General features: G+C 44.6%; 1 long non-coding RNA gene and 1 other non-coding gene across 3 annotated transcripts in view; one reads left to right on the top strand and one right to left on the bottom strand.

Moving 5' to 3' along the window:
* LOC126531267 (uncharacterized) overlaps positions 1-14,846 on the top strand; it is a 171,575-nt gene that overhangs the window by 112,602 nt on the left and 44,127 nt on the right. The window contains exon 5 of one of the 2 annotated variants that reach the window (XR_008612641.2): positions 12,100-12,424. The exons of the other annotated variant lie outside the window; for it this stretch is intronic. This is a non-coding gene — a long non-coding RNA (uncharacterized lncRNA). Of the gene's footprint in view, positions 1-12,099; positions 12,425-14,846 lie in introns of those variants that run through there. 2 annotated transcript variants of the gene reach the window in all.
* On the bottom strand, positions 11,747-11,818 carry TRNAA-CGC (transfer RNA alanine (anticodon CGC)). Its single transcript has one exon. It is a non-coding gene; the product is annotated as a tRNA-Ala (tRNA).

Raw genomic sequence — 14,846 nt, 5'->3', positions numbered from 1 at the left:
GTATTTTTCAAATCGGCTTGTACGAGAGGAATTTAGTTTTTCTTTTTCGATTCCCCAGTTTCCGAGTACACTCCTTATTCGATACTCCAGTTTCCGGCATATACTAAGCGCAAGGGAGCTTGAATAACTAGTGCAGTTTGTTAGTTGACTTTGGCCTTCTTTATTGCACTGTTATCCAGGATGAACTGTTTGTTGTGGTTAGGCGGCAAGCACTTGTGGTTTATTATCCTCGTAATTTAACTGCCCAAATCAACATGGGGGCAGCACGGCACGCCGGAATGAAAGTCTCAGGAGGAGGCAGAAGACGTAGAACGCATTCTTTGATCATTCTCGGGCTATATTGTGTGCGAAGGCGCCTGCTTCTCGAAAGCCTACACAGGAGAGGTCATCTGCATGCGCCAGTGTGTATCCAAAAGAATCCTCCGTAACTCTCAGGAAAGTTGTAAAGTTTAAAGTCGTAATTTTTAAAATAAAGTCAGACCACATTGAGTCCCTTAACCTGCATCCTATGCTAAGCACACGATCGTTTCTACAATCCGCCTGCATTGGAGGGCGGCCGCTGTAGCCAGCAGTCGAACCCATGACCTCGTTCGCTGAAAGGGAAACGTCGCAGCCACAGAGTTTCGGGCACCTTGTTGCAGGGCTTCACTGCTATTTCAATTTCCAATACTGTCTCTCGCTCTCACTGCATGAACTGTATCGAAGTTTATCAAAAGATTTTCAGAGAACGCTTCAATTTTGTCGTCTAAATATTTCACAACTTTCTTTGCGTCCCCGTTGTACATACAAACGAAATGTGTACTGTCTCCAGAACGACGTCCGCTGTGGGATGCTTCTTTCTGTGTCCTTTGTAGCAGACCGTTTTCGATCTTCTGATTAGTATTATTAAAAACTTCCTGACACGCAAAGGAGCATAAATGTATACTGAAGGGATTGTTGTCCGAAATAATAGAAGGCCATGCATATAAAATAAAATATAAAACAAATTATATAGTCCTCTAGGCACTGTAACACTCTTCAGAGGGCTGAGATTTACACATAAAGTACCGAACAAGTGTTGCTTGCTATTTTTTCATTCTGCGCGGTGTTCGGCTGCCAGTAAGTTCGTTGAATGTATTCTTCTAGAACTAAGAAACCAATACACACAGTTCGGCTCGCACTATTATCGCATAAAGAAAGGGTGTGAAGTAAAGCGAAGGTCAGACATTCGAGAATTCAATGCAATTTTCCGATAGAGTTTTTTTTTTTTTTGCAATTTTGTAAGGTACCCCTGCAAAGCCATCTGACGAGTGTACTACATAGGGGCACGGCGAGAGGGGAAGTAAGATGCCCTCATAACCTCAATTCCATTTTTAAATGACACAAGCAAAATACACGCTTTTAGATAGAACAAGTATAAACAAAAAATACGTGGTAAAACACATGGTCCAAATATCGAACCATACTTATGCGGCGAACAATACAGCTTCGGCGAACGATACAAATGATAACTGTCCGGCAGATAACCACGTAGCAAGAAAAAAAAACGTATTTCACTTCAACGTATTTTCATTCAATACTGTCGTTAAATATCCTCGTTACAAGGCGCTCGCATTCTTAGAGGCGACACTTTCATTTCAACCCCAAATTTGAAATTGATATTCTTACACGAGTTCGCTGGCTCGCACGCCAGTTGAGCCTTCGAAGCCCGTATACACGCCTTCAATTTTCAGGAGAAAGCGGAGGCGATTTTTTTGTAAAATGAAAACGACGGTCCTATACTCGGACGGGACCGACCGACCGATCCCCGCGTCCTGAATTATGGATGACTCGGACCGAAGAATGGGGCGATATCTCTGTGCTCGCAACACGAACACACACACACACCCGCGCGCGCACGCACAAACACATACAAGCTGGCCGAAGAAGCCACCGTCTCCGCGTGTGCGTCACCGAAGGAGTTGCGACATTTATTATCCAGTTACACACTCTTCCGTTCTCTGATTTCTCAGCTTGTTTTCTTTCAATTCTTGTTCACCTCCGCAGCGAACGCACAGAAGACGATTGAAGAAGGTGGAGGGGAAGGTTTCAGAGTTGCATACATAGAGATACGCGAGTATCGAGTTCTTATTTCTATTTCAAAAAAAATTTTGTTTTCTTAATCCGGCATCGACCGTAAGCGACCTCCTCCCGGGTGGCAATACGCGGCGGTTGACAAATGAAAAATTGACGCGCGCGCGCATTGCTTTTCTGGTATTTTCGTTTTTGATGGCGCGCTGGTTGCGGCACACATTGTCGGCGCCAGCGCGGTGGCCGATGCGACGCGCACCTGCCGCTGACTCGCGGCTTGTGGGAAAATGTCTGGATAGAGTTGCGTCGACCACGCAACGCCAATGCAACAAAGTGCGCCGGCCGAGTCATTGACGGCGAAGACTGTTTTTCTCTCTCTGTCTCTTTCTCTCTCCCTCTCTCTTTAATAGCGAGCCGATTCGCAAGATCAAGCCGCTTTGCCGAGCTCGTGGTTTTGAGAGACGCAGTCGTGCTCAGGTATTTGGAAGATAAGACTTGTCATTTCCTGCAGCGTTCTGAAATGAAATGAACCTGCTTCACGCTGCAGAACGTAGCCTAAAACAATTCATAAATAAAAGAAAAGAGAACGTAAGGGTTCAAGGAAGCCGAGTTATCAATTCCGAAACGGCTATTTCGCGTCTATCCCTGCAACGTGTCTGGTGAGAAATGCGATAGGAACTCAGCCGATGAGGAAAATGCATGGAATTTAGGTCATTAATCATCGCGATTGGATACTGTATAAGATCTGCAAGAAAAAAGAAGGAGACGAAGCAAGTTATACTCGAACCAGTTCACGTCGTACATAGCTTATAGGACTTGTCAAAACGCACCGAAGACACTTTGCGGGACGGTCTTGTCATTGTTGCGATCTTGCGCTGTCACTAAGTGTCCGGTTTGCGTGTGACGTCAGCGTCGCCGTAACCTCAATCACTACAGTAATACGCGCTCTCTTTTACGCCGTGGTGGGTGCCTGCAACAGGTGCTTGCGTCATGAGAGTTCAACCAAATGTTGAACGTCCGGATGGCTGGCTGTTTTTTTTTTCTTTTCACATGCCACTCATCGGTGAACTTATGATCGATATGAAGGAGCAGTCAAGAACAAGCAAACTCCGAAGTTCCTGCGAATGTAGCTGATGTTATATCCTTAATGAGAGCATGCATGACCCCCGATATCGGACAGCGCCCGCAACCGAGTCTCGGAGGCCATGATTAGAGAGAGAGAGAGATAGAATGGAAACACAGAAGGGTTAACTAGGCTACACCTGGCTTGCTACTCTACTCTGTGAGAAAGAAGAGAGTATATTAACAAAAAACGTCGCATGCCGTTTCGCTCGAAAGGCGGAGCATTACTTGCGATAGCAAATTATTACACATATATACCATGAAAGGAAAACAGTTTTATCGGCTCTATAAGCTCTTATACATTCGCTTACTAAGTAAATTAACAAGCATCGTGTCGCGCGCGCACAGGCAAGCATGAACACATCTCACTCGATGACCGCTGACACTCGCTGTCAAAACGCTGGAGTGAGAAAACGCGGCAGCAGCAGCGAGCGAATTGACCTTCGTGCTGCCTCTCGCTGGAACGCGAACGAAGCGGCGAGAACACAACGCACACGATACCATCAGCCCTTGGCGCACTTCGACTCTATACCCACCGCAGATCGCTTTGAAGATGGGGCCCGCGCGGCCGTACTCAGCCGCACTCAGCCGCGCCACACGCTGCCGCCACCGGAGAAGAACGACCTCCTTCCCCCCCCCCCCCCCCCCCACCTGCTGGCTTGCGCACGTTGGAAAACGACGTGCTCCCTCCCCGACTTCTTCCCTTGCGCGCACGAGATCTAGCAGATCTAGAAATGTTGAAACGTGCGCATGCACAACAGCCGTTCACAGTGTACCGAAACGCAATACGTAAATTCAAAATTGTGCGCGAGCATGCACACACACCCGGACGTACACGCCCACCTGTACCCCTTTTTTTCGTCGCACAGCCAATCGTAACAAAATGAATTCGTATCTGTTGTACCTACTCTACGTCTGTGGGAATGGACACAGTGTTTTTCAGCTAAGTCAAAAATACGCGCAGGACAAGTACTGAGAACTTGTCCATCAAATTTGCTTGCCTTGTAAGGAGGAACATCCGCAGAGGCGAGGTATGTGAAAGCAGGATGGACGAATGAAACATTCCAGCAGCTGCGGTACGACGACCCATTACTAGCCAGAGGGCAGATTATTGCCGCTGAAGCTGGTGGCGCTCGCCGACGGGGTCGTCTGCCTGATTATTTGGTTATATGCTACAGGAAACGTCCGCAACAAATATGTCGCCGGAATCATCACAGGTACAAGGTGTTGAATCCTTACGGTTATATCAAAACAGCTGCAAAGAACTTTTGGACAGCGTCAAAAACGTACTTTCAGATAGGGCAGATGTATAGCACATTCAGTTGAAAATTTTACACATAAGATACGTGCGGACGCGTCGCAAGAACGTCGCAAAAAATGGATGTCTTTTTTTTTTGTACCAAATCTGAAAGAAAGAAAAAATGAACGCCACTTTTACAACTCGTCTGAAATGACGTCCAACCCAGAGCGGCGAGAACCGGCGCGGCTCCGCGGCACGACCTCTGTGATCACGCGGCACCCGCGGTGCGCTGAATATATCTCGGATGTAATGGTCTCGTATTTGCGTGGTATACCAATTACCAAGCGGGCGCTTATTTTACTTAGGTGCTAAATAAATTATTCTAATGAGAAAATTAGACAATTAACAGTCCTGCAACGTTGCCAAGATTCGTGAATAGTATATACTCATTTACAGCCATGGTGCTGGTGTTGGCGTATTCACCCCATGCACGTGCAGAAAATGAATGTTCCTTGAAAAAAATGTAAGAAGAAAACACGAAGCTTGATTGCGGGCTTCATGTTTTCAGGAGGAGGAGGAGGAGGAGGAGGAGGAGGAAATAAAGAGAGAAGGCAGGGATGTTAACCAGAAATGCGCCTGGTTTTCTGGAAACAAGGTGTTGCAGACACGTATGTGGAACGTCCTTCTTCTGTAGGCTCTCAGGAAGGTTCGACGTCTAGCTGAAGCTGCCCGTCTCGAGCCACGGTGCCAAAGGAAAATGATTCTGAGCTGCGTCTGCCAACTTCGAATGCAAGCAATCGTAACTGCCAGTATTCTCGACGCGGTACTGACCTCTGATAGGTTCTAAAGGTTGGAGTTCAGGTATGAAGAAGCGCAATTTTGATCGGAACACGAATGCAGAGGTCGTCACGATCAAAATGAGATGGTTATCATTATGCTGAATCATAGTGAGTGAACTGCGTGACCAACGATATCCGTGAGTATCGCAAGGCTAAATCCCTCATTAATCGGGCAAGAGACTTCCCTTACGTTTTTCACCCAAGAAAGCGGCGGTGTCTTGTTGAGTGCGACGGGGCGCTAGATTTTGCGAGCAACGTCGCATCAACATCGCAGTGTTGACTTTGATAATTTGACGGTGAGCTTGCTTGCCTTTCTACTTTCATCTTTTCCTAAAATGAAAGAGCCGGCGTTAGGTTACACCTTCGGTTCCAACGCAAATACACCCGCCGTTACCATTTCAAGGCACCTCGAGAATATGTCACGTGGTTTAACAACAAAAAACGCTGTTTCTCTAAATTGCGTAGACATTAGAGTCGCGCCATCGCGCGTAGTCTCACTGCCGTGGGCCATCAAATATCCTGCCGCAAATGGCATATCATCAGTACTGGCTTATGCTAGAGCCCACCACAGCTCTCTGCCTTTCCCACAGTGAGGCAAATTTGCTGTGCCGTCTTTGGTTAAGGATAACCTTGCTAAAGCTATATACACATTCCTTATCAGAATGACAGGCCCACCTGTCTGTGACTAAACTGTGAAACTCTGAAGAGGGCAGTCGAACACGTGCTGCGTTTTTTGTCATCGTTATGACGCCGAACGGGACCTTCTTCGGACTGCTTTTTAAACACGTGCTAGGCCGCAGACCATGTCCCATGGCAAAGATTCTCGGAGCGGCCCCACGCATCGCAGGTTATAAACCATTACTTCACTGCATGAAATCTATTGGCCTTTCAGAAGAGTTGTAGGCCTTATGGGCAGCCCCACGCGTTTGCTCTGCCAACTCTTCCGTCCCTCTCCATTCTCTTTTCGTACCATAACCCCGCAAAACGACGATATGACTATGTAGCACACCTCTGGTTTGACCACCTGGGGTCCTTTAGCGTGCACCAGAATTTAAGTACACTTAGCGTTTTCTTTTTCTCTTCTTTTTTTTTTGCATTTCGTCTCTACAGAAATGCGTCCGCCGCTATACCGGGCGCGAATCCGTGACAACGCACTTAACAGCGCAACGTCACAGCCATTAGGTCATCGTGGCGGGTACACCTACGTAGGGTAGCAAATCGCACACTCGTCTGGTTGAGCCCCCCCCCCCCCCCCCTGTACCTCCTCCCACCGGCACATATGTATCGAGACATCAACGAAACTGTATAGGTATACTCGACGACGTAGTCGAGTGTTTACGCGTCCAGACAACTACGAATGATCGCCCAGCGCTCTCCAGAAATCGTCGTTACCTTCCGGAGACAGGCATTTCGTCATGCTTATACATATCATCCGAGCTGAACAGTGATACGAGGCAACACGCGCATGCGCGGCACCGCGGGCTCTGCGATTCGGCTAAGCCGCCCCCAATACAGTGGCCACGCAGCAATCCGGAGAACCTCCAGCCGACAGACCTGTTGAGGAAGACTCCACGCGGCTTCCGAAGCCGCAGGGAGTCTTCCTCAACATATTACGGGTGTCCGAATGCCGAAGGGAGATAATTTTGCAGCGCGCACCCCCTGTCCAAACGGCAGTGATGTGGGGATAGCACTTTGGATTCTGGTTGCCTTTCCTGATTATTTATTTTCACCGACAAAAGCAGCGAGGAATGCTCGTTGGCGATGTTTTCGGAAGATATCTGAATCGGGGGACGAATTTATAAAGCTTCTCCGTTCGTATGAGAACTTTTTCCATTTGGCGAGCTGGCTTCGCTGACGGCAAGTTTTCTATAGAGATTTGGATATATATATAACCACAACCTTCGCGACATGCCAAGGTTGTGGGTTCGGTTCCCACCTGCGGCAAGTTGTATTTTCATCCACTTTATTTCCAATAATTTATCGTTTCTTTATTTCATTTATTAAGCACAAGTAATATCCCCTATGTTGTCCTTGGTGTCAGTGTTTGTTGGCTTCTTATGATATGACTAATAAAAATCGGGCCCCTCTGCTAACCCCCTTTCTTCTCGTTTATTACATAACGAGGGTCTCGAATCCGGCTACATTGATGCCTTCAGGTAGCATATGTGGGTTTATTGACCAGTTGCCTTCACCCAAAAAGATCACGTTCTCGTGACGCCTGCGGCAAAAAGGACGTTCCACGTCCGCCGCCTAGGTCTGGGAGTGGTGGCGCTGGCTAACACTCCCAGGGTTCTACTAGGACACATAAATACCCAAGAAATTGGGTGGGGAAACAGCGACGCGGTAGCTCAACTGGTAGAACATCGCACGCGAAATGCGAAGGTTGTGGGTTCGGTTCCCACCTGCGGCAAGTTGTATTTTCATCCACTTTATTTCCAATAATTTATCGTTTCTTTATTTGATTTATTAAGTAATTCCCCTATGTTGTCCCTCGTGTCAGTGTTTGTTGGCTTCTTATGATATGACTAATAAAAATCGGGCCCCTCTGCTAACCCCCTTTCTTCTGGTCTCTCTCTCTCTCTCTATATATATATATATATATATATATATATATACAGCAATGTGAATACAGGTCAAAGATAGTGGCTGTGCTTGTTTTGATTGTCACTGCATTAAATGCGCTCGCTCGCCGTAGAAGTTTCCATTCCAGAGAAAGCGTCCGAATTCATAAATTATTCAACGCCATAACGCGAACCTCGCATAGCGAACAGACGTGCGATCAGGAACCACGCCGCGTGCTTCTATTCAGTGGCCGTGTTCCATCAAAATGCCATGTTCTTACGAATTGAAAACGCGCAGCAAGGTAACATTTTTATTTCATATACTTTTTATAAAGAAATATTGCATCCCCGAAAAGGGCCCATGCAGGAAGGGCATAAAGTACAGAAAACGTTTGAGAGGGGCAACAAAAATAGACGACCGCAATAGCGTAGGCGACAGTCATATCAAACTGAACAAGGAAACTTACGTAAACCAGTAACAAACAATCTGTATCTGCACAAACGTTTTCTACAACCTCCAAACAAATTCTCTCAATGAGTAACAACTCAGAATTCTGTGTACATAACAGGGTCACGTGCTACTTAGTGCTGACCATTCTGTTCTGAGAGAGAGAGAGCCAGGGAACTGAAATGTAGCAATTTTAACTATACTATAGTTTTTAGCGCTATATTGAACGAACGAGTATACATGACGAGTTCTCGTTAGCCGTATCTCTGTGGCTTCACGTATCCATTCAAGGCGGAAGGGCAGTTTGTTGTCGATAAGAAGAACGGGAAATTTAAGCATGCGAATTTTTCGTTGCACTTGTAACGTGGAAATATCCCTGTTCTTTCATTAAGGTACTTCTAAATTCAGTTACACTTATATTTGTAATTGCTAAAGCCGCACTGGCATAACGCAGAAGCATTTATGACTGCCTCTTCCATCAACACCCGGCCAAACAAGAGGTAACGTTTAATATCAACTCACCTCTGTCGTATTGCACTAAACGCTGAAAACATTAAACATAAACATAGTCAAACAATGCACAGAGCACAGAAAGCTTCGCTTGCATCGATTCACACAGTGCGTGAGGTCTGCATAATTTTTTTTATAATGCTCTCCTCCGCTAAAGGCAGCTTCGTTATTGCTGTACTATAATTTCTAGTCTTGTGCTCCGTTTCCTTTCTAGCGCTTTCTCGGGCCTCTCTAAATGTTTACCAAGGTATGACTTGCTCTCACAACTTGTAAACAATATCAGTACTTTGCTGTTAATGTTACACACACACAAACTGCATTAAAAGAAAGAAAGATATTGTGACTGCTGCGCCGCAGTGTCGGCATATTCTAGGACGCATTTGTTTCTTTCGTGCGATATGGTGAAAAATAATAATAATAAATACTAGTACACGGTTGCTGTGCGGATACCACTCGCATGCCTTGTCGGATCTCTGTGGTTGGAAGTTTCCCCCAAGACGGGCGGTAACGCTTTCTACCAGGTTGGGGTCCGAAAACCTGCAACGCTCTCCTTACAGAGGCGTTGTTGCGGGCTGGAGATCGCTGACGCTTGACGAAGGAACAATTGAGTTGGTTTATTTTCCATTTTCCCTTCAATTGGCCAAGAAAATATAATATGAAAAGAAACATGAATTGGTCTCGAGACGACAGGAAAACGAGTGCTGCTCTTGCAAAGTCCCAGGAATGCTTCCTCACTCATCCGCACTGCTGCCTTTAAGCACTTTTCTCTCCGGAGGGAAAAGGATGTTTTCCAATCGTAGTCTTCGCCACCTATTTTATTTTTTTTTATTTATTCTTTTATTTATTTATTTATTTATTTATTTATTTATTTATTTATTTATTTATTTATTTATTTATTTATACATACTGCAGCCCCTTTATGGGGCTATTGCAGGAGCGGGTTAGACAAAAAAGAAGTCATACAAAAACAAGTAAACAATAACATATTAAAAGTTCACAAGAAATAAGGCAGATGGCACAAATGAAACTTAAGATAACAGCAACACTGAGAGCCAGTAGAAAACGAGAATGAGTCAATACACTGTAACAAAAAGAAAATACATAAAATCAGGTGTAGTTAACTTTTAACATGAAATCATTTAGAGGCAGTGACCTAATTAGTGTGGTAAGTGCAGTAGATAAATACTGAATATATTCGACTATTGCAATATTCTTTTTTCTTTCTTGAAGGAACATTTTCGAAAATTTTTATGCAAGCAAAGAGCTCTAAGTTCTTCTGGTAGTTTTCTATGCACTGGTCTTTGTTCCGACCCAAAATAATAATTGTAGCTTGAACCATTGCACAGTAAAAAAAAGAAAGTTTACATACGAAGGACCCAAATTTTAAGCCATTTTCGCAGGTAAAGCGGTTAATTATGATGATTATGATAATAATAACAACAACAACAACAACAATAATAATAATAATAATAATAATAATAATAATAATAATAATAATAATAAACAATGTCTTGGCGCCCTATAACGTAAAACTATTCTAATCTGTTTTTATTCCAAGCTCCTGACGTCAAATTCACGTAACCGCCGACAGAAACAACGGCTGGTGACTCGACACGTTGTTTGAACCCCCCAATTAATCGCCCTCCTCGTTTACAGGAGGTCACTTGTTTTTGCTTTCAAATCGAATAGCGTTGCCTGCCTTGACGGACACTTCTTGGCTCACAAGAGGCGACGGACACGCAGAAGTGGCGAGCGGTCCGGTGGGGCCGAGCTAGCGCAGCGATTGGAGATAAGCGGACAAGCAGGGCTGTACGGGCGTCCGCGATGGGTCCGCTTCCCCTTGAGCTTGCGCTGGCTGGCCGAAAATCGCCGCGGCACGCTACGGAAAATTAAAAATGCCGCTAAACCGATTCTCAGCAAAGTAGAATTGGCTGAGAGTTGTATACGTGGCGAAATGGTATGGCAAGCTACAAATCAATACTTTTTATTATACGCAAATAAATCCATCCTCCGCGGCAGTTCCGAGCAGCCAGTGCCAGAGCGACCGGCGGGTAGCGACATTCTATTCTTTTCGCAACAGGGCAGTCTTCAACTATTCAAAATTAGAAAAGCTCAGTTTGGTTCGGTATAATAATGCATCTTTAATGCGTACACATTCCTTTGACTGGGTGAGTTTTGGCGCTTTTGGAACCTCACGTGACCAGACAGGCGTAGTGGGCGCCGCGCGAAAATTTTTGCCCAATAGCGGAAGGCTAATGGCAAACAAGGCGTACAACCGGGATTAACTATATTTATTTTCTTAGTTCTAATAATGCATAATCAGTGTGAACACGTCATAGGAGATAGGGGTTTTCATGACATCGCTTGACTGACAGGCGAAGTGGGGGTGGTACGAAAAATTTCTGACGAATTGTGGAGGGCTGATTGAAGAAAAGGAATAGAAAGGTTTGGAATAGCTTTACGTTATAGCGCCCCTAGTGGCAGCGTATTTTATTTGGTGCAGTAGGTGCCGCAAGCATTCCCGAACAACTCACGAAAGATCTATATGGAAAGTACAACGGTTGTGTAGAAAATGTTCCTTTTGTCAGGAAAAGCGGTGTTTTCAGAAAACGAGAAGAAAGGTGCTTAACCGAGGGGCCCGATTTTTATTAATCATATTATAAGAAGCCAACAAACAAACACACCAAGGACAACACTGGGGAAATTACTTATAATGCAAAGAAGGGGTAAGGCGTCCAGACACGGACACAAGAGAAGAGAAGCGGACAACACGAACGCCGACTATACTATAGTCGGCACTCATGTTGTCCACTTCTCTACTCTTGTGTCCGTGTCTGCACGCCTTACCCCTTCTTTGCATTATGATTCCTTACCAACTAGCTCAGCTTTCTGTCATCCTAAGGAAGTTACTTGTACTTGCTAATTGAAATAAAGAAATTATAATTTAATGGAACTGAAAGTGGATGAAGAAACAACTTGCCACAGGTGGGGAACGATCCCACGTCTTCGCATTGCGCGTGCGATGCTCTACCAATTGAGCTACCGCGGCGCCGTCTTCCCATCCACTTTCTGCGGTATTTGTGTGTTACTACTGGAACTAACCCTGGGAGTGTTAGCCAGCGCCAACACTCCCAGTCAAGCCTCAAATGATTCGGCTTAAACCTCTTTCACAAAATTTATTTCACTAACCCCACACTTAAAAAAGATAAGATCTTTTCCTCCCTCCAGATTATGTGTCCTCGCGGATCAATCACAAGCTCAAGGTTGAAATTCTGTTACGCCACACTAACAGCTGCCACGCCTCTTTATTTTTTTTTATTTTTGCCGCAGACACGCACTGACTGGAACCATCTTTCCGTTTCCATCGCTTCAACCGTAGACCCGGCCTGAATCCTTCAAAGTTGCGATTAAGAATTTATTGTTAGACCACTCCTCTTTGTAATGCCCTCGAACTTTGGGAGTATGAAAATGAATGTATGAATAAATAAATAAATAAATAAATAAATAAATAAATAAATAAATAAATAAATAAATAAATAGCGTGTTATCAGATGTTGCTACCCGTCGCCCTCTCAACGTGCCCACAGTGCATGGTACATGACCATGACTGCATTCCGTCGCCATCAATATGCGGCCGCAGTGGCCGGGACCGACGCCACAACCACGTACTCAGCAGCGCAAGGACATAGCCACTTGGCTATACTGCGGCGGGAGGCAAGCCTATAGCTTCCGCGCACGTAATAGTGACTTTCCCGGTATTCTAAAAACGTAATTTAGTAATACAATTTAACATATATTTCGCTTTAGAATCAATCAATCAATCAATCGATCGATCGATCAATGAATCAATTTTTTACAACTGACGAGCCCGATAACACGACAGGACATGCAAACCGCTCTACTTCAGCTGTGCGCGTCGGTTTTCCACAAGGTTAAGCATTACGCAATCTTTCAACAAGCTCGTTCTCAACTCATGCCTGCGTGCGCCTTGCGCGGAGAGCTTCGCGTACGCGTTCTTCGCACTCGATATATATATATATATATATATATATATATATATATATATATATATATATATATATATATATATATATATATATATATATATATATATATATAATTATTTATATTAATTAAACTTAATTAAATAATTAAATTATATATATAAATGAAAGTGTATGAAAGAAAGTGGATGGGGAAACGGCGCCGCGGTAGCTCAATTCGTAGAGCCTCGCACGCGAAATGCGAAGGTTGTGGGATCGTACCCCACCTGCGGCAAGTTGATTTTTCATCCACTTTAATTTCCATTAAATTATCGTTTTGTTATTTCATTTATTAAGCAGAACTAATTTCCTCTATGTTGTCCTTGGTGTCAGTGTTCGTTGGCTTCTTATAACATGACTATATATATATATATATATATATATATATACATATATATATATATATATATATATACAGATGCAAGTTTCTGGTTTACTACACGGCACTGATGTGACTTGCTTGCTGCACACGGCGAAACGACGAAGTTCATATGGTGTAGATGAAGGAGGATTGTGTCAGTGCGATACGCGACCCCTAGTGACGTGACTCTCTCTCTCTCTCTCTTTTTTTATTTTTTTTTTCCTTCTCTTTGTGCTGGGAAACATCACAGTTACTGCGCGGTGACTAGACTGGCGCTGCAGTTGGTGGAAACCTAGTCTGTTTGTCAGTACCGAAGCCAGTAATGGATGCCCACGTTCTCGTTGCCGAAGCATTTCACGATTAAAGGGGAATGATAGGCTGAAAATGAGTCTGACAAAGAATGCATCGCTCCCAGATTTGTGTAGTGGCTGCTGAGAGTCTTTAGCTGCATTTAGTATTTGAGTTAGACGTTCTGCCTCAAATCACTGTATTTATTGGAACCAAAGAACATATCTAATTGGTTCAAAATTGACGGTGTGAAACAAATTTCATACTATATTTAGTAGCAGAGCGCGGACAGCCGAGCACGCGGCACTGACGTTAATCGTTTGGCGACTGGCGCAAGAAGAGACTGCACTTAATCTAATGCACGCCGCGGCTGGCAGCAATCACAGGACAATAGAATACTTTATCTTGTCCTACGACATCAGCCCACTTACGCGTTTTAGAGTTCAGTTAATGCAGGTGACATGACCTGCTTCACAGTGGCAACATTTGTGGACGTTGCTTTATTCAGTATACTACAAAAAGTTGCTACTGCTGGACTACCTCAAAATGCAGCGTAGGGACATCTTGGGACATTTCTTCTTTGAGACATGGGCATAGTGAACTTAAACGTCGAATAAAAGAAGAATAGAACTAAAACCATTAATAAACCGAGCAACTTGCTTCCGGCGATACACCATAATTTCCTTCCAACAATTTGCGACTACTACATAGGTTCTTCAATCAATGTGTGCTCTATCAAGACGGCAAGTTGGGCCAGTTGGTTAGGATTCATAGAAATGTCCGTTACAGCGCAACGCAAGACACGGACAAAAGGAAGGTATAAAACGACGAAATGGCGCCGTGTCGTCGTTTTTTACATTCCTTTTGTGTGTGTCTTGTGTTGCGCTGTAATGAGCCCTACTATGAATGTGTGCTCTGTCAAAGCGCTGATGTATCAAATATGTTTAAAAAATTAAATTATCGGTTGTAACGTGCCGAAACCACGGTCTGATTATGAGGCACGCCTTAGTGGCTGACTCCGGAAATTTGGACTGCCTGGAGTTCCTTAACGTGCACCTAAATATAAATACACAGGTTTTACGTAATATATCTGGGAAAACCCTCAAAGTGGAGAGAAGGTGCTAGCCGCCTGGTTAGCTCAGATGGTAGAGCGGCTGCCCCGGAAAGGCGGTGGTGCCGGGTTCGAGTCCCGGGCCAGGACGAATTTTTCTTAAACTGCGAAACTTTTCATTCGAGGAACTCGTATGGGTTTTCTTTCTAGCACTTAGCTATGTTTGAGTGGATGTCTCATTTTCCTTTTATTAATAAGCACGCAGGCGTTTTCGCAATTCGCCGCCAACGAAACGCGGCCGCCGTGGCCGGGACTCAATCCCACGGTCTCGTGC

The sequence above is a fragment of the Dermacentor andersoni genome, chromosome 5 (genome assembly GCF_023375885.2).
Source record: "Dermacentor andersoni chromosome 5, qqDerAnde1_hic_scaffold, whole genome shotgun sequence".
Lineage (NCBI taxonomy): Eukaryota > Metazoa > Arthropoda > Arachnida > Ixodida > Ixodidae > Dermacentor > Dermacentor andersoni.
The sequence above is the reverse complement of the archived record's forward strand: the minus strand, read 5'-3'. Positions and strand labels throughout refer to the sequence as shown.